This window comes from Haemaphysalis longicornis, unplaced genomic scaffold (assembly GCF_048455015.1).
Source record: "Haemaphysalis longicornis isolate Haplotype H1 unplaced genomic scaffold, Haemaphysalis longicornis Haplotype H1 scaffold_10, whole genome shotgun sequence".
NCBI lineage: Eukaryota > Metazoa > Arthropoda > Arachnida > Ixodida > Ixodidae > Haemaphysalis > Haemaphysalis longicornis.
In genome coordinates, this window is record NW_027526204.1 from 61,408,892 (window position 1) to 61,436,322 (window position 27,431).

The following is a 27,431-nucleotide window of genomic DNA, read 5'->3' on the forward strand; positions in this document are numbered from 1 at the left end:
AGCAAGATCTTGCATTTGTTCCCTGTTAATTATTGTTGCATATGTGTACGCGTACAATGTCACCACTCCGTGATGACCGAATTGCGCGACAACCCACGCATGCTGCAGCCGTACTAGTCATATACATCGCACAGTACACGCAATGTTTTTTACAGTGAATTTCTGTGCTCACTCCTTGGGATTTTTTTTACCTTGTGGTACGTCGGTAGAAAGTGCTTTGCGGCGAAATACCCTTCTCACGATTTTTTTGTAGCGATGTACCTAACGTAGATATTTTCCGGACTATATTGTAGTGCGATGTTATTTATTTATTTATTTATTTATTTATTTATTTATTTATTTATTTATTTATTTATTTATTTATTTATTTATTTATTTATTTGTTTATTTATTTATTTATTTATTTATTTATTTATTTATTTATTTATTTATTTATTTATTGGCACCCTTAGGGCTAGAGCATTGTGAGAGAGCGGGTCTGAATTTCTGAACCAGTCAGTAACATCGTACATAATGCAGTCATTAAAAAAAATGCGCAAGAAGAAAGCACGAAAGACGAAGTCAAACACGACTTTTCGCGTCACGTCTTTAGCTACAAAGAGAAGCCAACGACACTTTTTACACAACTGCGCATTTAGAGACAAGAGGGATGCTTCACGCTTATGCATATGCCAACGGAGTGGTTTTTATTACTAATGGCTGATAAGTCGCAGTTGCTGCCAGGACTATAACCAGGTAAACTGGTTATAGTCAACTAAACGAGCAAGCGTTTGGTACGCACTCGTAAGAAGGAAAAATTCTAGCCATTTAGAAACATTACCATCTGTGCTAAGGTCACTTTGTTGACATAGTAATAATTCACGACATATTTTGCAGCCTTCGAAAGGTCAAGGTATAAGAAAACTATGGTTCGAAAAGCCAAAAAAAAAAGCCAACAACGGTGTGATCGTTTAGAAGAATGGCGTGTATTTTTTGTGCGAACGATGTGATCTGCGCTTCACAGGTGCACTGCTTACGGAACGCATGTTGCCGTGGCTATAACACTTGGCCGCTAAGGTAAGTGTGCAGCTGCGCCTAGCTTTATTTACTTGTCCTAATTGGTTCATTGTGCCGTTTTAAACATTATGAATTCTTGCCTCTGAATAATGCATTGGCTACTACGGAATCGGCATGGTTACAGAAAACGGCTGTAACTTGTGTGTTATCAGAACTACCTGAACTTGTATGACGTAAGGCGGCTCATACGGCTACACAACCTTATGGAGTTTTGTCCTAAGATGTGTTATACACCAAACGCGGAAGTATTACTTGCTGTTTTATTATGAACGATACAAAGCCGCTGCTCGTAGGTCATTGCAGCCCCACCATTAAGCCGCTCCAAACCAAGCAGCGCCATGTTTGCCTTTTTGTGATAAATCTGCAATTATTCAAATCCTTTTTCAGCTAATTACCGGAGGAGTACGGCAAAAAGCAAATTAAAAAAAAAATGCGGTATTTTTTCTGCCGCTCGATAAAACCACGTCCGTATCAATCAACTCAAAATTAGACTATCACCGAATTCCAATTCGAAGCACAATTGTGGTCCCATTGCAGTGATATTTTCCGCATGGTTCTCCGATCATATTTTCACGGCTCGGTGTCAGTCATTATTTGGAATTATTTGGAAAAGGGCTGAGCAAAAAAAAAGACATTGTTCTTTTTTATGCAAGGTTTGTTGAGTGTAAAAGTACTCAAATATTTAGTCTGCACGTCGAAGAGCGTAGAACAGATGTCTAGAACGCACTCCTCTGCGCACAATAGCCGTAACACAAATAGAAGAGCCCCTCCTAAACCTTCCGATCGGCGGAGCTATGTTATGGGTTGCGGTCAGGAAGGATTCGTGCGCTCAGTAAGAAAAAAAGTTTTGTTTTGGATTCGCGAATGCGATTTGAAAACCATGCCACTAAGGATACCGTGCAGAAAGAATGCACTGGCGATTACTGCACTCTCTAATGCTAAATTTGGGCGCAGCGCGAACTGCACTCTTACTCGCCGTGGTGGCTCAGTGGCTAGGGCGTTGCGCTGCTGAGAACGAGGTCGCTGGTTTGATTCCCGGCCGCGGCTGCCGCTTTTCTGATTGTGGCGAAAAGCAAAAACGCCCGTGTGTACGAGATTTCGGCGCACGCTAAAGATCCCCAGGTGGTCAAAATTAATCCGGAGCTCTCCACTACGGTGCGTCTCATAACCTGCATTGCGTCGGCGCGTTAAACCCTACAATCAATCAACTGCACTCTTCTCGGTCATAGCGCATATCTGATGCTCCTCGCGCGAAGTGACCCGTGATCAGCTAACGCATGGCAGCGCCCGCTACTGTGCTGTTATAGTGAACTAGAATACCCAAGTATTCTAGTTCACTGTAGTGCTGTTATCTGGCAGCGGGCCTTCGCCGCCGGTGGCCATGTTGTTGGAAATCGTGTTTTAACTTCCCGCGCAAATGTGACAGGGTTCGAATGAGCCACGCAGGGCGTAGTAGCTGAAAGTGTGAGGGGGAGGCAGTGAGAGTGATGCCACCGTAGCATGGCGTGCCGTCCTCCCCTTCACAATTTCTCCAGGCGCTCTGACGAGCGCGTCGTGAGGGCTCAGCATACTGCCCTCCTCCTCACACTTTCTCCAGATTTTCCTCAGTCATTTTCTTCCTGCCGGTGCTCGCTCGGTTACAATGCCGAAGCCCAGGCTATCGCCGTCGCCATTGCCACCGACAAACCCCAGTAGCGGCCTCCAATGTGCTAGCGCACTAAAACTAATAATGCTGTATCACAGGTGGTAAAACCACGAGCCTAGAGTGTAGCTGCAGAGGTTCGAGGATACCGAGTGGGAAAAGCGAGTCAAGTTGCGGCGCAGGCGCAACGAACGACGCAGGAGTTATTTGAACCTTAATAGGACGCATAGCACGAATATAATACCTGAACATTTTTCGGCTCGGGCAAACACCGAACGATTGACTTCGCTTGCTGTTGGAATCATATCGAGCCATCTTGGAACAACTACGATTAAATTCTACTCGCGCTTTCAGCTTGCAAAGGGACTTTTAAACATAACTGGGGGACATGCAACGGCATTCGGTAAAATTAGACAGTTCGGCTTCCACAAAGGAGTTACATGAACAAAACTTGCCAGGTTGAAGCGTAACAGTAGGGTCTTGAAGTCTGCTTAATCATAGTACATCACCCGCACGTGTTTCCATTAGGCATTTTGCTTATCGAAAAATGTGAAACACCACGAAAAAGTTCATTTTATTGATGTCAGGAAGAAATAAACACTGATTCGAAAGGAAAGGCGACAAAATCCAATCACGATTGCTGTAATCTCAAAAGGAGCGAACACCTCGACCAGGAAAAACCTCGTAAAACTGTTAGTCATCCGCTACTTTCTCTCGTCGGAAAGCTTGCGCAGTATACTTAGACACAGCTACTATCAATTCACATTCTTGTTCACCCACGAACTTAATCGGCTGGTACAAACAAAAGCGTCAATGGCATCAGCAATAATGGTAGCCAGTACTTTGTAGATGAAGACGATGACAATTTACCTTTCGAGCAATTGAGCACAAAGGTAATGTAATGATAAGGAAGGTTGGGCATGTGAACTAGCGGTTAAACTTGCCCTACCTATCTTGGTTTGCGGACGAGTGCCGTAAACCAAGTGCCCTAACAAACTAACGACCAAAGTTACACCAAACCACGAGAGATTAGAGTTAATTTCTTAGAGCGCAAGGATGGTTTTATTCATCAGCAAATAGCACACACATGGCCTCATCTTTAGTACAACGCTCGCTGTGCTAAAATTAATGTTTCGAAAGAATGCATGGTCGATCTTATTTCAACTTCGACACATCGCAATGTTTCTGCTCACGGGGTATTCTAACTCGCGTGAAGAGACCAGTGAAACATCCTCAAACCAAATTGTCAAGGTGGAGGCCTTGTATGTCTCAATCAAAAGCTTACGTAGGGTGACCAATGAAGGCTATAAGCGTGGCAGAACATGCCAGCCGTGTATAAGTGATGGTTAATGATTTTCAAAAGTATTTAATGATTGACTAGGAATTGATACTAACAATTATTATATTAGATTAAGATATAGTGAGGCTTCCTAAGATAGATTAGGATGTATTAAGGTGGTTTAAAAGAAATTGGGTTGGAATAACCAGCAGTGACCGATAGTAACTATCGGTTAATAATGTGGATTATGAAAAATTGGGACGAATTAAAGAGGATTAAGATTAAGTAAGATGAAATAAGGTAGGAGTAGGGTTGATTACGTCGGAATAAGTGATCAATGGGTGGGTTAGGGTGGATATCAGAAGAATATAGAATACGATGCATGTAAAATAAAATTAAGTAACATGGCTAACGATGAATCACGGTAGATTAGGGCGTATTAGGTTGAATTAAGGTTAGTCAAGGACGGTAAAAACGCACGCCTCTTGTGTCACCATGTGGACGTGCACATAAAAAATACATGCCGCAAGAGTACGCCGGGCTTTCGTCTTTAGAGCGCGTAATAAAACCTAACTGTCCGAGAAATTTCTGGTCTGAACAGAATAGCCTAGCATTTGTCGTTATGAACTGTCCCACAAGGGGAGGGAAGTGAAGTGTGCTTCAAACAGCACGTATCATCTCCCTGCAGAAGTTTGTGTATTGGATTATTGCAACATTAATGCACGTCCTGCAATAAATTATTTATTTTTATGACATATAGACATATACTTCTAGGTTCGATACTTTGCTGACATAAAGATCTTGACCTGTTTTACTAGAAGTACAAGAGACCATATACTGCCTAGAAATATTGCTCTGAAAACACGCGACAAACGTCTTCAAATTCTGAATGCATCAACTGCTTCTTGTCTTTCAGTGGAAAACCAAGCGGTCAGCTCCGTATGCTCGCGTATCACGGCACCAGCGGTGCGCCGGGGATGGCAGGTCTTACAACGGTATCTTTTTTCGCATCCGTCAATCATAAGGGTTACTTTTTGTGAGGAACCTGCGCACAAAACAGATATTGACGAAAAACAAACTCTCAGAATCGTTTTTCTCCGGAGAATCCTTCTTTTCTCTCCATCTGTTTTTCATCAACTGGCTAGTTGGTTTATTGACAAAGCTCAGAGAGAATACAACCTGGGATCTCTTTGCCCTGCACAAATGGTCCACGGGGCATCTGTTATCTTTCTTTGCATGTGAAGGCCGTAAGCAGCGCTAAATTCAGTAAGACAAACCTTCTGTAGTAGGTACGCAATACCCGGGACCTCTAATTGCAAATCCTAATGCACTTATCTCAACAGAGGCTGTTATCGCTCTTCTCAAGAAGATATTATGGCCCACACTGACACCAGTCTTTTGCCGAGCAGGAGTCAGCATGTCACCTACCGCAAACGTCTTGACACAGTACCGACTCATCAGCAACTATCGCAGAAAATTGAGAGATCTTAGAATTAGGTAGTGAATTCTCCCGCCGCGGTGGCTCAGTGGCTAAGGCGTTGCTCTGCTGAGCACGAGGTCGCGGGTTCGATTCCCGGCCGCGGCGGCCGCTTTTCTGATGGAGGCGAAAAGCAAAAACGCCCGTGTGTACGATATTTCGGCGCACGATAAAGATCCCCAGGTGGTCAAATTTAATCCGGAGCCCTCCACTACGGCGCGCCTCATCGCCTGCGCTGCGTCGGCGCGTTAAACCCTACAATCAATCAATTAGGTAGTGAATTCCGGCAGCAGGTATTGCTCTGGCATAGTAGCGATCGCATTCCCATCGTGCTTTTCTGCTGACCTAGTCAGCTGTAAACTCCCATTCTGCGTTCTAAGAAAACCACAGCGGGTTCACGGGACCAATTCATGCAGCCAACAATATATTTCCGGCAAGAGTCGATGTCGAGCATGAAATTTCAATCGAAGATTTGGCCCGCGGTATGGCATCGCGAAATTTAGGCATGGTGTCGTGCATTGGGCAGCGCAGCAGCGCAGATCTGGTTTTTGAGTAAAATAGTACGCGCGTTGCTGACATACACCAACATTGGTTTCTCGGCGGCACGGATTGCCCTCACCACTTCATTAGGGGAATCTGAAGCACGGGATTGCCTTAGAGTGCGTGTTATATGCAGACCAATGACGACAGCTGAGCAGGCTTAGTGATGTCTCGAAAGTACTAGCTGATGGCTTAATCTTGTGGTTGCCTTCCTGTGCAACTTTATAATCCTGCTTTTCAACTGGGGTATGTTTTTCTTTCTTAGAGGCCGGACCATCTATATAATAATCGGTGACATCACCTGTACCAACTCAGCCTGGAGCCTCATGTTTCAACATCGAACTACTGGAACACCAAATTGAAAAACATGATAGGGCCAGTATTCTCACAAATCTCTTAAACCGAGCGATATTGTCATTTTAAATGCTTCGGATTGTTCACAACGCACTAAATTTGGAATCTGAAACCATGAAACAGTATGTATAGCCACCCATGAAGCACGAAATGTGTAAATCATGTCCACATCATGGCGGACCAGGTCTGAAATCCGCCCCAAGGTAGGCTCAAATGTTAAAATGGGAGTTAGGCAAGGAGAGGAGGGAAGTCAATAGTATCCATCCCCACAAAGTAGTCGCAGAACCAGACAATGCAATCGCATCGCATTGGCATTCACCGTAGACAAATTATACCTCAATTAGTATTGGAACACTACTGCACCCGCTATGTGAACTTCCTTTTGCAGCCTTACTTCCCAGCAATGCAATTGGAGTTTGAATATATATCAGAGCTTGCAGCATTATTACGCTTTTAAATAAAAGTGTTTATGAATTTGTGAACGAGAGCGGCCCTCAACAAAAACGGTTTTTGGCAGCCGTGGTGTAGTATTCTGCCGTAAGCCTCTTATGTCGCGATGAAACTTTAGGTTGCAGTGGACATAAAAATGGTGATGAATACAATATCTTACATAATTTCATTTACATATCAGCCTTTTTGTATACTTTTCCGGTATCACTGTGTGGGTTAAGCCAGCTATGCTTAAAAACAAGCTAACGTTAATACATCCGTAATTCATTATTGTTTTTCTTATTGTCAGAGTACTTTTCAAAAGCGTTACCCATACCTTAACATAAAGGGCGGCTACCACAGCACACTGATAGCGCGTACGCCTTAGCACGTGGTCGCGTCGCAGTACAAGCCACACCAAGGGAAATCATTCCCATTTAGGCAGCTTCTCCGCTTTACTTATGTTTCAGCGATTATCTGGCTTCAAACGCCTGTAGTGTAATACGAAAGGCGTGAAATGGGGTTCGGTCGTAGAGGGAAGCTCTCAATTAGAAGACGCACGTTTGCGGCGCAAAATTACGGGTTGCCAGTAGACAATTTCAATGAACAAGACAAATAACGTTTCACTAGCTGTCCGCGCTTTATTGCCGGGAAGTGCGCGTCCCAACGTGGCATTACTTCACGGACAGCCGACTGCTACCGGTTCACTATCCAGCTGCGAAGCTTGCTCTGGCAGCTGTGGGACATGAAGTCACCGCCAAAGACCTCTCTTATGTGGGCATTGTTCATGTGCCCGGCAATAGTATTAAGGTCACGCGTCGTTTTTTTTTTCGCGCCTTCCACCCACGCGCACACAACACCTCTCGTCTTTTCTCTCAACTCTGGTGGAATGTCACGAAAGTGACCGGAGACCCTGCAAAAGGCAGGGTTATTACTTTCTGTTTACAGAGGCATCACCAGGGTGCCTTTGGGAGTGTAGAACAGCTGCATTCGGGATCATGTCTCTCGACACACATGCGAATGACACGCAGCTGTCAGCGATTTGGCGCTCCCAAGCTAAACTTGTGACACCGCGAATCTACTTTTCCGTCGCTGTTTCGGCGTTTGCTCAGAGCTGCTCCTATTTTGTGCTAGAATTACTGCTAACGGAAGAATGTAGCGAACCTGATGGCCGAAGGCCGCTATCTCGACGTGGAAATCTGCGTCGTCTGCTTAGAGGCCGTGGCGAACAACCGTATCGTCTTTGCACGTTGGGAAATGGGTGTAGCGGTATTAACGTGCCATCGCTGTCTGTAGGCACACATGCACACTCACGCACGCACAGGCACGCACACGCACACCAAGAGAGAGAGATAGAGATACAGAAAAAACTCTTCTGTTGGCGGAAACTGCAGCTACAATTGGGCGAAAGGTTACACAACTAAGCAAACCCCAAACGAACTCCGCCAGCTTAAATTCGGTACCTTGATTTCCTCGACCTAAGGAAGTGGGAGTTGACCTTTTACGGAAAAGACTGAAAGTTACTACCTTGCATTCTTCGCTGTAAAAAACGAGGTTGATATTTCACTGAAAAGTCACCCAGTGCAATAAAGTGCCAAAATGAACCTAACATTTCAGCATGCAAGCAAACACGTCGCTATTCAGAGCCGAAACCCGTCCAATCGTACTGATTCCATGTAATATGAGAGTACGTATTCGTCGTCAGAGCGTATGTGAGTAAGGGTGTATACGGGAGATGACCAGCCACGTTAATAGGTGAGGCACTGGCCCAGAAAGTGTTGCACATACCACGGATGGGACCGTGTCATGTGTGAGTACCTTGTTATCACACATGATGCTTCCATGTGCGACGACATTTAGAATAACGATAACGTATGTTTATTGTCACTTGCTTATTGAGAATTTTTTGCTAACGTTTTTTTTCACACTTGATCCTTATAATAGACTCAGGATTGTGCGAAAACCCCGGCCTTATTAGGAAATAATCAAGGCCAAGAGGGTACAATTTTAGGAGATGAGATGAAAGATTTCATCTTCCCAATTTTTGCTTAAGCTGTCCTCGCACGCATGGACAAAGGAATTGATGCACAACTTTAAGGTAACCTTATAAAAGAATTTCACACCTTAAGCTGCACTAAGCTTCTTCTAGTGCACGTAGCATGGACACTATCGAAGGAAGAAATTTTAAAAACAAAACTGCGCACTGAACTTTCGATGTACCGTCTGCATCTATGTACAAATATAACTGTTAAATACATGTATGCAAAGGGGAACAAACGGCAGAAGGTTCGTGTTGTGTGAGTAACGCTCACTGCGATAGGAACTACCGGTTGCCCCGGAAGCAACCTATCGGAAACACCTTGAGGTAGTCTACGTGCGTCTATTCACTGCCATTAGTTAAAGTGTGGATCATAGGTCAAGTGTCATTCGTCGTGCCGTTCCGTAATTTCCAATATGACTCGTTTCTCGCATGACGGTTTGTGGTTTCGTTTAAGTCGCCTACCTTCACATAATTGACTTTTTTTGTTTGTAAAGGTCAATGTACACCTTCTACCTATGATAAAAAACTTCATTTATTATGTTCGACAGACGTAAATTGGCTAGTAAATGCTTCCTTTAATTCCCAGCGTACTGAATACGTACCGCATCCACAAAATTCACATCGACGTCACCCTCAAAAATGTACGCCGATAAACGTAACACGACAGCAAGGCTTTCGGTTAATGACTTACCTCGCTAAATGCAGGCTGGCTCTCCGCGAAATAGCGGAGAAATAATGCTGCCATATTTAAACACATTATCTAAAGTCACATTGCCGGCCAAAAATGTTACCAACGTTTGCAAGTCCTCTGATACGTGAATGAACAGTGTATACAAAGCGATATGGTGTTGCGCAAACCCACGCATATCAAACCTTGCTCAGCGCAACGCAAGTCCAAAGGCCACGTAGTGCTTTGCAATTCCGTTCTAAAAAAAGGCCTTGGGCGGAGAAAAAGACTCAAGCTCTCCTTATTGTAACGCCGAGCCCCTGCAAACAATCAAGTCGCTTGCAAAATATGAGTTGAAGGAGCCCCCAAAATACCACTGAGTTATATTTTTGTCACTCCGGGGCTTCAAAATGGCAAGTGGTGGAGCAGCAGGTTGTGCCCCAGGTCGGCGCCAATTGCACATTTTGTGCGCCGTACGTTCGCTGCTTCACGACGTGCTTACTTTCTTTAAACCTCGAAGCAACACCACCTGTTTTTCTCGTGCAGCTGTGGCTAGCGCATCCACAATCCGTCTGATTTTGTTTATTCGTGGAGTAAGAATATCTCGTGCAGCAGTTTGGCCCTCGCGTGCGGTCTGCTTTCGTCGCGGACGCTATTGTTTGCATCGGCAAGAGCTCAACCTTGACCACTCGAGCATCCTAAAAAGAGAATTTAGCCGAACCCTGAATTCGCGTAAGCTTCACCACTAGTCATAATAGAACTATTTCCGTGGCACCGTCTGTAAGGTCCTCGGTCTAAAGGCTGATTATCAACGAGAATAAATGGTAACTGGAAACGGGCAGAGCTGAGAAGCACATAATGAAGGCAGAGAAGAGTCCATTGTAAATTAAGAAAACCAACCAACAGCAGCTCGTGTGTATCTTACCACCGCTACTCGACAATACCACACGACGATGAGTAACCATGCTAATCTTTCTTGAAGTACTTGGACGAAAAGCTCCAAAACCACACATAAATTTGTTCTTCGCTGTTTTTTTTTTTGCATTGTTGGTAAATACGTTTCCTGAATATAGATTTCTAATTGACATCTGTAGCATAATAGGGTTTCGGTGTTTTATCATCAATGCGAGGTTAGTGACCTTAATCTGGACGCCGGGAAAGCAAAGGTAGTTGATCAAAGCGAACCAATGCGCAAAGCCATAAATCGCTTTGCGCATTGTGGATTTGTAAGGTGTCGATCCGCACAGGTATGTGACAGGAAAGCTATTTACACAATTACAGGGAATTTTCGCTGTCTATAACTAACACCCTTGCAGCCTGGAGAAAAAGCACAAAGAAACACCACTCTAAAGTGTGCATAATAAAACTTTCACCCTTACACCCTAGCAAAAACACAAGAAAACACACTATTACATGGAATTTATTATTTACAATACCCTTTAAATAGGCATTTTTCTTAGTTTTCCGCTAGGGTATGACGGGGTTTTGTTATATATTGTCCTTGACGGTGAAAATGCTTTTACAGCGTACAGTAACGGGCGATCATTGCGATTTCAAGCGAACAAAAAGCACAACAGCAGGAATCCTGCAATCTTTCCCGCCAACTGCGTCTATAAACGAGTACAACAACAATAACAGGACCCCTAACGCAACAGTCTACACCCCACCTCTAAGGCTCAGCCCAGTTTCAAGAGCCGCGCCCACTGCCGTTTCATTTCGACCCGCCCCGCCTTCGACGATTGGTTGGCAGAGCGAAATAACAAGAAGGGCGTGGTCGCGCGGCTGCTATTAATATTAAAGGTCGCCTGCAACACTGCCGTTGTGTGGTTTCACTGATTCCTTCGTGGCAAAGCACATCGCAAAAAGCTACAGCGTTTGCCGACACAAAGCAGCACCGCGTGATTTTTTTTGTCGCAGAAGACGCTTCTTCCTGTTCCTGCTTTACTTTTGTTTTATTTTTTTTTAAGTGCCGTCCTATGTGCCTCATCACCATCATCATCATCACCAGCCCATCTACGCCCACTGCAGGGCAAAGGCCTCTCCCATTATTCTCCAATTATCTCGGTCCTGTGCCAACTGTGACCAATCTATCCCCGCAAACTTCTTGATCTCATCTGCCCATCTAACTTTCGGCCGCCCCCTACAACGCTTGCCTTCTCTAGGGATCCACTCTGTTACCCTTAATGACCAGCGGTTATCTCGCCTTCGCATTACATGCCCTTGCCACGTCCATTTCTTCTTCTTAATCTCTACTAATATGTCCTTCATACGTGTTTGTTCCCTGACCTACTCCGCTCTCTTCTTGTCCCTTAATGTTACACCTATCATTTTCCGCTCCATTGCCGGCTGAGTCGTTCTCAATTTAAATTGAACCCTCTTAGTGAGCCTCCAAGTTTCTGCCCCGTAGGTGAGTACCGGTAAGATGCAGCTGTCATACACTTTCTTCTTCAGCGACAATGGTAGGCTGCTATTCATTATCTGAGAATGTCTGCCATATGCACCCCATCCCATTCTGATCCTTCTAATTATCTCTGCCTCATGGCTGGGATCTAGGGTCACAACTTGGCCTAAGTAGATATATTCGCTTACCACTTCCACTGCCTCGCCACCTATCTCAAACTGCTGTGCTCTCCCGACGTTATTGATCATTACTTTAGTTTTCTGCATATTAATTTTCAGGCCCACGGTTCTACTCAGTTCGCCCAGTGCGGACAGCATGCTTTGCAATTCGTCCCCCGAGTTACTTAGCAAGGCAAACTTCATCAGCAAATCTAAGGTTACTGAGGTATTCTCCATTAACCCTTACTCCCACCTGTTCCCAATCCAACGTTCTGAATACTTCTTGTAAGCATGCTGTGAATAACATTGGAGAGATTGTGTCTCCTTGTCTGACACCCTTCCTTATAGGTATTTTACTGCACTCCCTATGGAGGATGATGGTAGCTGTAGACCCATTGTAGATATCCTCTAGTATTCTTACATAATGCTCATCTACCCCCTGGTTCCGTAATGCCTGAATAACTCCTAGGGTTCCGACCGAGTCAAATGCTTTCTCATAATCTATGAAGGCTATATATAGGGGTTCAGTATACTCAGCGCACTTCTCTAGCACCTGATTTATCGTGTGAATATGGTCCATTGTTGAATAACCTTTACGGAACCCTGCTTGTTCTTTAGGTTGACTGAAATCTAAGGTTGCAGAGATTCGGTTAGCGATTACCTTGGTAAATACCCTGTAGACGACTGACAGTAAGCTGATCGGCCTGTAATTTTTCAAGTCCTTCATGTCGCCTTTCTTATGGATTAGGACGATGTTCACGTTCTTCCAAGATTCCGGTACCATTGCGGTCATTAGGCATTGCGTATACAGGTTTGCCAGTTTTTCAAGTACAATTTCTCCGCCATCCTTCAAGAGGTCTGCTGTTATCTGATCCTCACCAGGTGCTTTGCCCCCTTTCATTTCTTTCAAAGCCTTCCTTACTTCTTCGGTCGTTACTGGTGGGATGTCTATCTCCTCTGAATTACTGTCTCTTTCGGCAATATCCTGTATTTCCCGGCTACTGTACAGATCCCTATATAACTCCTCGGCCACTGTGACTATTTTATCCCTATTTGTGATGACATTGCCTTGCTTATCCTTAAGTGCATACATCTGATTTTTCCCCACGCCAAGACGTCTCTTCACTGCTTTCAGGCTACCTCCGTTCTTTACAGCGTATTCGATCCGCTCCATATTATACTTCCGTATGTCAGCTGTCTTACGCTTATTGATTAACTTCGAGAGCTCGGCTAGTTCTATACCCTGCGGTAGAGATTCTCATGGTTTGCCGTTTCCTGATTAGATCTTTCGTCTCCTGTGAAAGTTTACCAGTATCCTGTCTAGCCATGGTGCCCCCGTCTTCTACTGCACACTCCGTGATAATGCGTGTAAGGTTGTCGCTGGCTTCCTGTGTCGTAAGCTCGGGTTCCTCGTTAAGGGCGGAATATCGGTTCTGCAGTGCGATCCTGAATTCTTCTACTTTACGTCTTACTGTTAGCTCATTTATCGGCTTCTTTCGTACTAGCTTGTTGCGGTACCTCCTCAAATCTAGCCTAATTCGAGATTTTACCATACGGTGGTCACTACACCTTACCCGTCCGAGCACTTCCACATCCTGCACGACGCCAGGGTTATCGCTTAATATGAAGTCTATTTCATTTTTGTGCTCCTCATTCGGGCTTCTCCAGGTCCACTTCCGACTCTCCCGTTTACAGAAGAAGGTATTCATTATGCGTAGGTTATTCCGTTCTGCAAACTCAACTAGTAGGTCCCCCCTGCTATTTCTACAGCCCAGACCATAGTTCCCAACTGCCTTGTCTCCAGCCTGATTCTTGCCTACTTAAGCATTGAAGTCCCCCATAACTACGGTATACTGTGTTTCTACTTTAGCCATTGCCGATTCCACATCTTCATAGGAGCGTTCCACTATTTGGTCGTCGTGGCTGGATGTGGGCGCGTAGCCCTGCACCACCTTGAGCTTGTACCTCTTATTGAGCCTAATTACAAGACCTGCTGCCCTTTCGTTAATGCTATAGTATTCGTCTATGTATTCGTCTAGTATTCGTCTATAGTATTCGTCTATAGTATTCGCCTATGTGCCTATTGCTGGCCAATATCATAGATATGGCTTTTGTGACGTCACTCGACCTGGTTAACAATGCCCAGACCGTCAAAGAGAGAAAACTGGTGTCGAGTTAGTTTCCAAGCGTTCTCATGGGAGTAGGGCAGTATGCAGTACTATACGCAGAGTACCCATGCACGGGTACGAAGTACCCACTGATTTGTACTTTTTGGTCGCCTAATTTAAGTACTCAATGGATTTTTTTATTACTTTCTGAAAGCTTTTGAGATTCTCTAGGCTGTTGGAAAAGGTCGCAACAGACCTTTGACTTGAAATCGACTACCGGAGTAATCTTTGATAAGTACTTGAGTAACACTTTCAGGTTTCTAAATGTAACCACAGTGGGAAGCGATATATATTTAAACTACACTGGCATCCAGGTGTTTGCGCATTTGGTTTCTTATCAGGCGAAATGAGATCACAACCTGAGCCTTCGAAGGATCGCTTTTGTTAGAGTACCATTAACTGCGATGAAACACCCAGCAGCCGTGTGTTATGCAAAATCAACATTGTATTCGTGCCGTGCGCGAGAGATCGGGAATATTTCGGAGCAATTCAGAAAAACACATCTCCACCTGTTGTCCAATTTGTGTTAACGAGCAATTTGTAGCGTTTTGAGGGCAACCAGAACGACGGATACTGTTGATGTTACTTTAGTTCAAATCCATTTGCCAACAACAGTTCCTCGCTCAGTAAACGCACACAGGGTTGTGGCACGCGTTATATTAGGTGCAATACAAGGAGCGCGATGACTTTTACAGCTTCTAGTCTTAAGCGGCAAACTCTCTTAGCGGACGTAAGGCAGTTTGCCGTAAGAGGGCGCAAGACACCCCCGTCACTTGCAAGGCAAACTTCAGTCATATAGGTTATCTGTTGAGAAAAGGAGAGAAAAAGAAGGTGGCGACATATTAGCTACCCGACTGCGCTCAAATTTTGACGTCTGAGTACAAACTTGGGCTGGTTGGTACACAACGAAAAGGAATGTTGATGTACAAAGCGATGTCGCATGCCTAGTGTCAAGTTCCTTGCTCCCCGCGTAGCGCTTTGTTTTTTGGCTGTGTGTTTTTGGTTGTTTTTTTTGGTTGTCTATTTTTCCTTTGTGCCCTAGGTTATCGCACATTCATACAGCGCATTTTCGTTCGCAATCTGTTTCTTGACTCAAATAAAAGTGAATTGCTCGTCTGCGCCCTGTGTGTCTAGTCGTCTACACTTGTGTCCTCGTTTTATGCGCAGTTTTCCTTTTCGTTGCGACGTCTGATTTAAGAGATTGGCCGGTGCTGATGAAGGATTCAATCGAATCATAAATTACTTATGCCGGCTTGCCGTTGAAACTCAGAGTAGTTCAAACAATGGAATATTATTATGCGGTGAATATGCGATTAACAAACTGCTACAGTGCAGTAACTTCAGAGAAACCAACTGGGAATGTATGGCGAATAATTCGCCATGCCTTTGGTCGCTCTCGAAAACGTGCAACAGGTTTTGAAGCCTCAAGAATTGCAATGTGCCGCTTTCCCGCCCATGGCAGTCCTTTCAACAGTGATTACTATGCAGTTATTTAGCGAAATGTAAAGTTATTTTGCGCGGCTAACATTGGGGGTGACAACTTGCTTTGTGCACAGTTTCAAGTCTCTCACGTTGCGTGACTGGGTTCCTGAGCCATGTACACTATCCCATAGAAATGCATAGGAAATAAGATTTGACAGCGAATTACACAAAAAATGTTCAGGCTCCTGGAAAATTCTTGTAGTGTTTTCATCTTCACGCTGACTGCTTGCTTTATGCCAAATATCACTTTCGTGTAGTGGTTTTGCTAGGTTCCTGAGAGGTCGGAATTTTGAGCGAGAAAGCTGGGTATATGGAACAAATCACGCCGGCAGATCATCGGAAAGCACTGAGGGCGGGGTTAACTGAAGTAGTGTTATTTTAGAACTTTCCTCGCCCGAACCAAGAAAAAGTCTGATGTCTACACAGTTACGCGGCATAACATTGTGAACGCTGAAAAGCCTTTATTTGGTTTACTGGGGTCGATAAACGATTTAAATATGTCACTGTCTTGAGAACGACGTCGAGTGAGTGTACTGATTGAAAGTTTTTTATCACTCCCCCGAGTTCATCACAGGGTCTTTCCAAGTCATTTATACTCTTCTAAACTCTAAATCAAAGTATACCATTTTAAACACTACTTCCCCAGTGATGACCGCCACGGTCCCCGTACAGGGAAATTGCAGTTAACTCCGACATCCCCAGCCTTGTGAAGAAATAAAAGTATTATGGGGTTTCCATGGTACCTACACGTTTTATGAAACAGTTCGTGGCTTGAGATGCTGAATAAAGCTACCACCGCTTCTCCAAAGTGCACGCCACATGTTCGCAGCTGGAGCTCTTTTTTGTCTTGATCAGAAGCAAAAAATTAGGACAGATAAATGAAGCAAAACGAATTGTAGCGACATCTTTCTGGCCTACGAGTTTTGTTTAGAGCTGTCGTCTTCAATTTTAATTACCCAAAAGTATCTATTGTCACTTCCTGCTGTGCGTCATTATTTACACAGAGCCAAACACTGGAGCGACCAATTTTACTCGAACTTTTGCATACCCACAACGAAGTCTACAACACTACATTGGTAGAGATTCAGAAAGGAAGAGTGGGCGGCTAGTGCTGTAGAAAACTATTATGCCTACGCGTACTCAATAGTTCAGAAAGCTTATTAAGGTTCTCCGAAGTGACAACACGCTGCTTAGCAACCACCTCATTAAAAAAGCGCGCAGTTTAAAAGCAGTGCCTTACGTTGTGGCAGCATGTGTACAGAACGTGTAAACAACCTATAACTAAACAGGAGATCGGTGCTTGTGTTCTCTACAATACAGCAGAATACAGCTGAGTGATAAAGACAAGTACAGCGCCTGCCTTCTACCGCTATCAGTGACAAAAGATATGGCTTATCGCTTCTCGAATGATGTAAAGCCATTTTTGTTCAGAAACTCTTTTCGTATTTAGCGAAACGCATATACGGGCAGTCAGAGATCTTACGATGGCGCTAACATTATTCAGAGCAATTGCGCTTGTTTTGAACCTCTAGCCCTAGTGCGTTGTCAGCTGAAAGCCCATCCACCGTTAAATCGCATCACTTCACTTGATTGATTGTAGGGTTTAACGCGCCGACGAAACGCAGGCGATGAGGCGCGCTGTAGTGGAGGGCTCCGGATTAATTTTGACCACCTGGGGATCTTTAACGTGCACCAAAATCTCGTACGCACGGGTGCTTTTGCTTTTCGCCTCCACCAGAAAAGCAGCCGCCGCGGCCAGGAATAAAACCCGTGACCTCGTGCTCAGCAGAAATCGCACTACTTGCGCTCATCGCGTGATCAATGTTTAGGGGGGTCGTAGTGACAAAATACAAGTTTGTTTAAAAAAACACTGCTTTGCTCAGTAACAATGACACTAATTTTATCGAAAGCTTCGAACAAATTCTCTAGGTTTCGGGAGACGCAGTGGCGGCTAACCGGCGGCTCTCGCCGGGTGTTACAGGACTCGCGGATATCAAACAACAAAACCGCGGCAAAGAAACATGACTCCGCGATTGTAGTGGGTCATCTAGTTTCGTTAGATCGTATCACCTTAATGCTAATATGCAGTTAAACTCATTACTACCCTTTTAATGTTCCCTTCATTGCGTCACTGTTACACGTCCAGAATGGTGAAGTAACAAAGTTTTTATTTATTTCTTGTGGGGTTTTTTTTTTGTCTGTTTGCAAAAGCGACTTTCATGGCTAAAATGGAGTTGCGTAGGCCACCAAAGGCAAGTTCTTTCAAGATAAAGAAGGTTGCATTTAGTCTTCCTAGCACCTCTAAAGCTATGTTGACTCTTCCACTGAGCATGCCGTTTTCTCCACATTTTGACATTGTAGTCGTTGCTTCGTTTGACAGGATACTCAACAACTGTCGGTGAAACTTCGCTCTTACGTTGACGTTGCTGGGTGATTCAAGCCAGCGGTAATCGCTGCCCTTCCAGAAGCATTGTTTGTACTTCAGCAGGAGAGAAACAATGCGTCTACAGAGTACTTCGTTTACATGGGCTTTTCTTGGTAGTATTTTGTAGAAAAGGAGGGCTGGAACGCCGACCAGGCTCTACGCCTCGTAAGCGAAGAATTAAATGCGAGTAACCTTTTTCGCTCGTTGCAAAAGGCATGACAGCACGAATTTTTGTAAAGGTCGAAAAATACTTTTTACAATCTAGGGCGCATTATTTAAGAAGCGTAGTATCGTGTAGCGCTGTTTCCAGTGAATTCGCTCGATGAAACAGCCGAAAGTAGAACTAACCGGAAGTATAGGCTTCTGTTTGATGATCAATTAGAAATTAAACTAACAGAAAACACAAGATGTTCTTTCGGTTTTGGCAGAGAACTTTATTATACAATACTTCGCATGCGTGGGTCATGACAACAAAAACTCTAAGCTATATCGAAATGGTGTTGACAACTGTTATGTGACCTTGATAACCATAACACATAAGAGTACAAATAAACGAAGGCAAGCAAGCGGTGAGTGGTGGTAAAGGGAAATGACAAAAACTGTTCAGGGCTCTAATGTCTAAACAAATGTTTTTGAATGTAAAACCAGTGCGGCTTTCCCTAACGATACTTATTACAGTTCTTTACTGCCACTCCATATGGGCGTCCCTTCTCTTTCTTTGAAGAGAACGGACTTAAGCTTAAGAGAAGCAAGCTTAAGACCATTTGAAGCCTCGTGTTTGGAAGTATCGAATCCGAACTATGGTAGCTTCATAGAAACAGGGTGACAGGTTCGCCATGTAGCAGTAAAATACTGATACAGGGTAAAGGTGTGTTTACAATTGTGTATTTACGGTACTCATTCAGAGGCCAGTTATAGCAAACCACGATGGAAGAGAGCACCTCAGCGTCCTCTTCATCTCTCTTCTTGATGATGATGCCCGCTAGCACAGTACATGAATGCCGTCCTATTTGTGGGGAATCTAATTAATGCCCCGTAATAATATTGCTAAGGGAACCCGTAATGAAGTAGCATACAAAGCACGTAAGAAAACTTAAGGGGGTGTGGAAGGCAAACCTGACTAAGAATTTGAATTATTTATTATAGTGCCAAAATATTCGAACATTCTTCGAGAACTTATCCATGAAGTGGCATCCTCAGATGCGCACCAGAAGTCATTTAAAAATGTCGCCGAAAGCACCGCCATGTGGCCTCGCCTAGTCACTGCACGTTTCGTGTGACGCGCAGTGGTATTAAGATTGTTAATTTTCCTTTTAAAACGCATAATATCGTTTGTTTTTATCGTAACTTACAAATATAGCCCATAGTTTTACTTTAATTTTTTTGTAGTTGAGTACATGCCGCAAAAGGCACTGAATTAGTTGAAACTGCATTGTGCATGCATTGCAAAACGCTTGTTCATATCGGTTAGGTCGTTTATCATTCCGTTGGCCTGCGAATAATTGATTTCTTTTTCGACCGATTGGAGGGAGCTTTCATAACCGAAATCCCCTGTGCTGGTAGCATTGCCTCGCTTTTCTTAGTAGCCAGGCAAGAAGCGACCATTAAAAAAAAAATGAAACAAAAACATTGAAGTCTGATTTCTCATAACACCAATTCCGCTGGGAAAAAGAACATTTTCTCTTGAACTATTTAGTTTTTCGAAGTCTTACTTTTGTGAGTTGTTTATCGATGCCATATACACATTCTGATCCGGAGTTAGTATGTTCTCACCAAGATTTGTTTTTTTATTCAGAGTTTCTTTTCTGTCGAAAAAGGTTAAATTTGAGTTTGTGGTATGTAATGATTTTCTAAAAATGAACGGTTATTGCCACCATTATTATTTTGAAAGCCTTATGGACTTACGAGAGAGAAGACTTAGGCATTTAATTCATATATATAAAGTGTTTCAGACCTGTGTTTGTAAAAACATTTCTGAAAATGTTCCTTAACCCGATAAAAAAAGCTAAAAAACTGTGTACTTTTATTTTAAAAAGTAAATAAAGAGTTCTGTATGAAATGTGGTACACGGTTAGTAAGTTACTATTATACATACCCTCCAAAATGGGGAGTCAATTACTCGAAAAGAAGCGAAGTTAGCCGCAGACGTAGCTGGATACCAACGTTCACTATCCATTCCCCCTTAAGAGTACTGAAAAAACATTATCTTCTCTCGCACCATTTCTTCCTTATTTCAAGTAGCCGGAAATTTCTGCTACTCGTGGAGCTTGCTTTGAGTAGTGGTTAAGAGTCTTGCCGGTCACTGCATGCCTTTGGATTTGATACTTCTTGCTGGCATGGTTTTTCTTTTGTTCGGTAATGATGCACAGGTTTTTACCACTATCCGCTTCTCAAAATGTCCTGTCTTCCACCTGATGTGGCACAAAAGGCTTTCACACTATTGACTTGTGGTAGTGCCATAATGTACATCTGTTTTTTATTTTAAGTGTTCATGTTTCAGCCGTGTCACCAAAAGATCACAGTGAAACTCACTTGCACGATGATTGGGCTGACGGTGGCCACAGAACAATCGTCCCTATTCTATTCGCGCCAGTTGACGCAAAAAGCAAGCTTAAAACCTAGATGCTTCCCATTATAATTGTCCCAGTCATCGCCGAAGACATGGGCTGTCAACACCCAAAAAACTTTATTGTAAAGGTAATCGGTGTCTTCCTCGACTCCCTCGAGGTTAGCTGCAAAAGCTAAAAGTGCACCTTCATATTGTAGTTTTCGTGTAAGGCATTTGGCGCGGTGTCGCAACACAGATGGCTGTGTTTCATTGTTCAGCGGCGTCTGACAGACAGTCTGCCTTATACATTGCGATGTGGCGCCACCTGACGAGCGTGGCGAAAAGCTGTATGTCAGGAGTGCGAGCTGGCTACGCTGATCACGGAGAGATAGGCAGACAAAACAATTCATCGGTCATTCCACTCGGTGAAGGTAGTTGACAAGCCAAGCTTTATTGTCGACAATAGGGTAGTACCGTACTGCTACATTTAGACCACATGTTCGGTGATGTTTTTTTTTAACCGAAGCGGCACCGCCGTCTCGCTGCCGTGTCTTGCGCTCCGCGCCGTCCCCCCGTTCTGCTCACGAACCGTCGGATCGGCGAAACCGTGACGATTAAATTCGGCGGCACGGGCGCGTTCTCGTTCTCTCACCGCCGTGCCATCGAAGCGGCGGTGACGATCGCATTCCCGCCGCTGCTCTCGTCGTCGTTCCTTGCAGCCACGCGCGATCCGCTGTGCGAGTGGGCTCATTAGCCCTGTGGCCCGCCACCTAGATCGCATACGCGTGGCCATGGCGTGTTTTACCGCGAGAGACCCCCGTTTTAAATGACAGCATTTCTTTAACTCACGATGTCACCCGTTCTTGACGTCCGCAGTTGTCCGCATCGCTCGCCTCGACAAGCCCGGCTCAGACGTTTCGATATCGGCGCGATCAACATTCGATAGCGCGCCCAGGCACGTTTCAAGGACACTCTCTCCCCTCTCTCGGACTCAACGTGCGCTGAGGCTGCCAATTTTACTGCTGACGAGCGCTTTCTCGTCAGCAGTTGCCACAAATGCAACAACATTAACGTAACGCAAACTACTTAACGTCGTGCGCCCCCGGAAATGCTCTGCATTTGATCGTGCCCATCGCGAGGGGGATGTTTCACTGCGTCGCCATGCGACCAGTTTGCCACGCTTTAATAGAGAGTTTTAGCTGACCGTTTTTGACGCTCCGCTATGCTCCCGACGTCCCGCTCAGCACAACCGAAGCGTCAGCAGCCGAAAGGCTTTTACTAAGCGATAACCGTATCTCCCTCGACCGGGAATGATTCGCGTGACTGGCCGTTTCGCGCGCGCTTGTAAACCAAAAGTTCATCCTGAAGGAAACATAAGAATTGGTATTTGGTCGCCCAAACAAAGCAAAATACCGTGTTTCTTGGCCTCATTTAACTTTTTTTTTATAATGTAGTCGCTGACATAGTATGATTTTTATTAAATTACAATAAAGAAGCCGATAAACCTTGGAATAGCCAAGCCAAGGCTGCATTTCTCGGCGCTGCATAGAAGCAGCTCCGCGCTTCGGTCGACGTTTTTTGCTTCCGTTCTAAAGATCTTTGAGGTGTGTGGCACCATCGCCTATTCGGAAGCGCTTTCGTGGCTTCGTCGCTCGTGTTTCAAATGAAGAAACGAAGTTCGCTGTAGCGCGTTCACATCGCGGGGGCAGCCATGTTAAAATTCCGCACGGTAGCGTAAGCTGCCGCGACGGTCCGCTAAGAGGCCCCGCGGGGCCACGCTCCGGTATCTCCGGTAGCGCGCTAGCGCGCCACGCATGCGCAATGGCGATCCCGCTTGCTATCGGAGCGGAGCGGACCGTCAGAAACGGTGAGCTAAAACTCTAGCAGAGTCCTGACTCTAGTTTCAGTTCCGTATCTCCCCGCCGCGGCCGTGGAGAGAAGGCGGTCGGCCGCGACTCTCGCCACCGCGGCGCTGCGGTTGCGAGTTGCGCTAGGAAAGCGAGCGTCGTCTGCTAGCTGGGAGCGGAACGCGTTCCGCTCGGCATCTCCGGTCTTCGCCACTTCTGGCTGCGCACTGCAAAAGAAATAACTTTTTTTTTTTTTTTGTGGTTTGGCGCCCCTCGCGATGAATTTTTTTTTTTTTTGCGTGTGCAATCCATACCTTGGATATTTCCATCTAGCAAACACGCAGGCAATTTGCCCTATCCACAGACAGCTCCGCTGCAAAATAGTTTGTCCATCGGCCACGGCCATGCAAGAAGGATTGTAAACCACGACAGGCGTACAAGCACGGGCGCGTACCCACACAGCTCATCATTCCTCCCTCGCCATCGTACCTGCTTCGTTGCCGCCAGCGAGGATTCAACACCTTAGGCAAGGGTTCGTATCGGAAGGCTTCCTTGGTATAACGAACAAAGCTGTCATGATCACTGAAGTTTTTCACGCTGCGTAGGTGCGGAAGATCTTCAGCGGGATCATTAAAAACACGACAGCAGAGTGCGCTACGACCGCAAGACTACCAAAAGAGAGAAGTTCGGAGATGACAGCTTCGCATGCGCTGTCATCATTAGCGTCCTACCGCTGGGGACACCACTCCACGCTCTGTCCGTACCTTTCCCCTTCTTTTTCTATTTTCCTCTTTTTCCTCATTGTTCCCCTTTCCCCCGTGCAGGATAGCATACTAGGCCGTAGCCTGGTTAACATTCCTGCCTTTCCTTTACTATTTCTCTCTCTCTCTCTCTCTCATTAGCGCAAATACCTTACTGTGATTGTTTGAGGCTTCAAAGTATTTTCATGCGTAGCGTTCGTTGCCGAGTATTCCCACAGCCTGAACCATGTAACGCCGTGCATTTCCCCAAAAATGCTCATTTGGCGGAATTAACACCTTTAACCGTTATAATATCGTAATTGACCTAATTGGTCGGATAGAATACTGAAAAACCTAAAAATCGCACAGAAAAAAAAAATACAATTTCAAAAAGTGAGATGACAAAATTGCAAACATGCACCTTATACATCTTCCCCCAATACCGACGAACAAAAAAAAGTCCAGAAAAAAGACTTTCAAACTGCGAATAAAAAATAGCGAGAAGCCCGAACTGTGTACCGCCCTGCCGTTCCACAAAAATGCAGATTTGGTGAAAGTGACACCTTTAATCGTTACAATAGCTGAAATGGAGACACTTTGGTCGGACAGAATTTCGGAAAACCCCAAAAAATAGGAAAAACTGAAAAAGAAAGAGAACGGTCTGACCAATTAAAAATATGCCTCTTATACATCTCCCCCCAAAACCGAAGAATAAAAGAAAAATGTCTGGAAAAGAACGTTCAAAATACAAATAAATGTGAAAATGGCGAAAGGGGCGTTCTAGAAATATGAATGTCTATAAAGATGCAGGTTTGGTGGAAGTAACCCCTTAAATCGCTATATTATCCTAACTGGAGAAAATTGGGCGGACAGGAAATGAAATTCAGAAAATGAACAAAATTTAAAAACGAAATTTCGAAACATGATCCCAAAAAATCGAAAACAGGCATCGTATACACCCCCCCCCCCCCCCCAAAAAAAATGACTATACAAGAAACTCTCCAAAGGAACGTTTCAAATAGGAATGAAAAATAGCGTAAACGCTACCCTGCAGTACGCTTTACACATTCGAATAAAAAACACCTAATTAGCAAAGTAAACGAACTTCATCGCTATAACGGCATAAATTTTCATTATTGACGAAAACAAACGGGAGAAAACAACAAAAGAATAAAATATTCCACCTTCTTCCACTACTCATAGCCATATTTGGTTATAAAGAATTTACCCTGTTCCGTATACTGTGCAGTGCACATCGTTCTTGAAAAAAAGCACGGGTTCGGTCAGTCCGTTACACCTTTGACCTGTCGTGTGTAAAAAAAAAAAAAAAACAGGTCATCTCCAGTAATGTGAAACCAAGACGGTGGGGGGGGGGGAGGGGGGTGCGAAGCATGAAGTGTATAAGTGTATTCTTGGCGCCTTGGCGTTTTCTCCCACAAAGATGAAACAGTTTGGGGGAAGGGGGATACAGCTTTGCGGTAAAAGTCTCCTGTCTTTGAACCACGACGCATTCTAGCTGGAGGCGTCGAAAAAGGAGTGTCCCGGTGTTTTAGTGCTGTGACTACATGACACGACGACGGCGACAGCAGACGCCGACAGCCCGATCCCCTTAGGGCTTCACCCCTACAACCAAGTTTTGCGTTCTTTTGAACGGCCCTAGCAATCCATTGCGTACGAACACTGACGGCTACCGCAGGTAACCGAACCTCCGTGCGAGCTGTTTTCGTACTTATAAAGTGTAAACACAAAAAGAATCATACGGACCTTGTGCCCAGGTGGAGGCTAGAGAAGTGTTTTTAATGTTAGGGGAGGAGGAGGGGGGGGGGGGACTGATGACAACCCCTGATTATGATGACGAAGACGAGGACGACGACGACGGTTTTTAATAACTGGCATTGTACTCTCGGAATTTTTGCATATATTTAAAAGTCTAAGACTGAAAGAATATCTAAACTTCAGGAGTATGGCTTTCGGGATGCTTCTTGAAAGTTTTAAAACCATTATTTAGAACTCCGGCAACGTCAGGAAATAATTAATGGCTACCACTCAAATACAAAACCTCTTAATAAAAACCTTCTTCAAAACAGTATTTTAAGCCCTTTGCTATTTAACCTGAGTATTAGCGACATTTTTAAGATAAGCGGTAGGTTTGCATTTGTGATAAATGTCGACAATCTAACCTTCGCGTTCTGTGGTTGAGCAATTCCAAAACTAACGGCAAAATGCCAACGACCGCTTTCGCGAGTGTGTTTTTGGAGCATGGGTGGTTCTTTAAAAAACTATTTTTAATGAGACAAAGGCTATTATTTCGAGACCTAAAATAAAGTACTTCGCTCCTCACCCAACCTTTTTTTGTACAGATGTCATGGAATTTGTTCAACCCGTAAAAACAGTATGTATGGTATTTCAAGGAATATTTTGTGGGATTTGCATGTTGAAAAAAATAATAAGGAAACTGCTCCGAAAAAAAACTGGCGAAGCTTGCACAAAGTCACGCAAGGCTTGAGCCGTAGCGAAGCGACAGAATTCCTTTCTACGCGTTTTTACAAGTTTTAAATTGTTTATTTACATCTTCCGTCGTCGCTTTGCACTGTGCAAGTAGCGGTCATCGTCATGTGCATCAATACCGTCATGTTCCTTATGCCAAGCATTACATGCGCGGTAGCGCTTGACGATAGCTGGGGCGCAGCGGCAGCGCGTACGTGCACGACGGATGCACGGCGTTTCTGAGTCGGGTCGAGGTTCTGTGTAGCAGGTGTTGCGGAAGCTGTGGCGTTGTTGGTTGCTAGGTAACGCGAGGGGCCCATCAGGTTTTTTGCCAGTTTTTTTTTTTCTAAAGCCCTTGCGGGAGCCCAGCACGCTCGCCGGTCACCGCGAGGCACGCGCTCACAAGTACTCGGCGTTTTCTTGGTATTTTTAACGTGCAATGCGCCACAAATTAGGCCAGCTGCAACAGTACCGCACTTAAAAGGCGTTATGTAAGTTTCGTTTTTCACTACGACAAGCAGTCGAAAACGCCATTTATAACGCTCATTTCTGACGCTCCGCGTGTTACAAGCAGACATTAAACACATGTTGTGGGACAGCCTAGCGCTTATTCCTTTCAGATGCCGCTCGCTATTACCCCCTACAAATTGTTTTTGTTATTTCTTTGCTGTGTATCTCACCAATTAGACAAATTGACATGTTACTGACACCAACATGATCTTCGCTTTTCTTTACGGTCGTGAACCGAACTGTTTACATAGCGTCACAGAGGTCAGGAGCGTCAAGTAGCGCTGAATATTTCCGCATACGTATATACATTGTTCCGATATTTTTTTAGGGCCGCAAGTCTTGAGAAAACCAGGAGAAAGAGTTGAAAACGCTCTGCCGCTGAAGCCGTCGCGTGCGTCAGCATTTTGTTTGTTTACGGTCGGAGTAATCATACTAGCCGCCAGATGGCCCTAAAATCTTTATTGTTAGCCGAACGATACAAAATTATACTTAATAGCGAAAACTTTCAGGTTTGGTATTTCTTTTTACAAAAAAAGCGCAGGGTTGAAATGTACACAGCTGTGTACATAACGTCTGAAAGGGTTATTAAACACGCACTCTAAAACTTTTTCGAGGCAGGAGGCTCCATCCCGAGAGACCCCCAGATATTAAGCGTTCTATATGGGGGCCCCAGCCTGGGTCTCTTCTCACATTTGCGCGGGAATCGGGTGCAATGCTGTACCTAAGAAGACTTGCTCTTACGCCGTAGGGGAATATCTTTCGAAACAAACGTCATTCATCTCCACCATTTCGTTCGGACACTACATGTGGGGAATCTATGCCTATTGCAACCCGGCAAAACTGAAATTATTACACAAAACGTAGTTCACATTGTGGCAAATATCTCTCAAACTAACATCATTAATCTCCAACATTTTGTATAGCCACTAGATGTGGGGAATGTATGCCTATTGCAACCCCACAAAACTGCAATTATTACACAAAACGTAGTTCACATTGTGGCCTATATCTTTGGAAACAAACGTCATTAAACTCCAACATTTCGTATGGGCACTAGATGTGAGGAATCTCTGCATATTGCTAGCCAACAAAACTTCAATCACAGTCAAACCCGATTATAATGAACCCGGATAGAGCGAATTATGTTATATATTGAACAAAAGCAATTTTTTTACGAAAA

General features: G+C 44.5%; 1 protein-coding gene across 3 annotated transcripts in view; it reads right to left on the reverse strand.

Moving 5' to 3' along the window:
* Positions 1-27,431, reverse strand: part of LOC144158627 (uncharacterized) — a 351,003-nt gene that overhangs the window by 45,738 nt on the left and 277,834 nt on the right. The window lies entirely within an intron of this gene.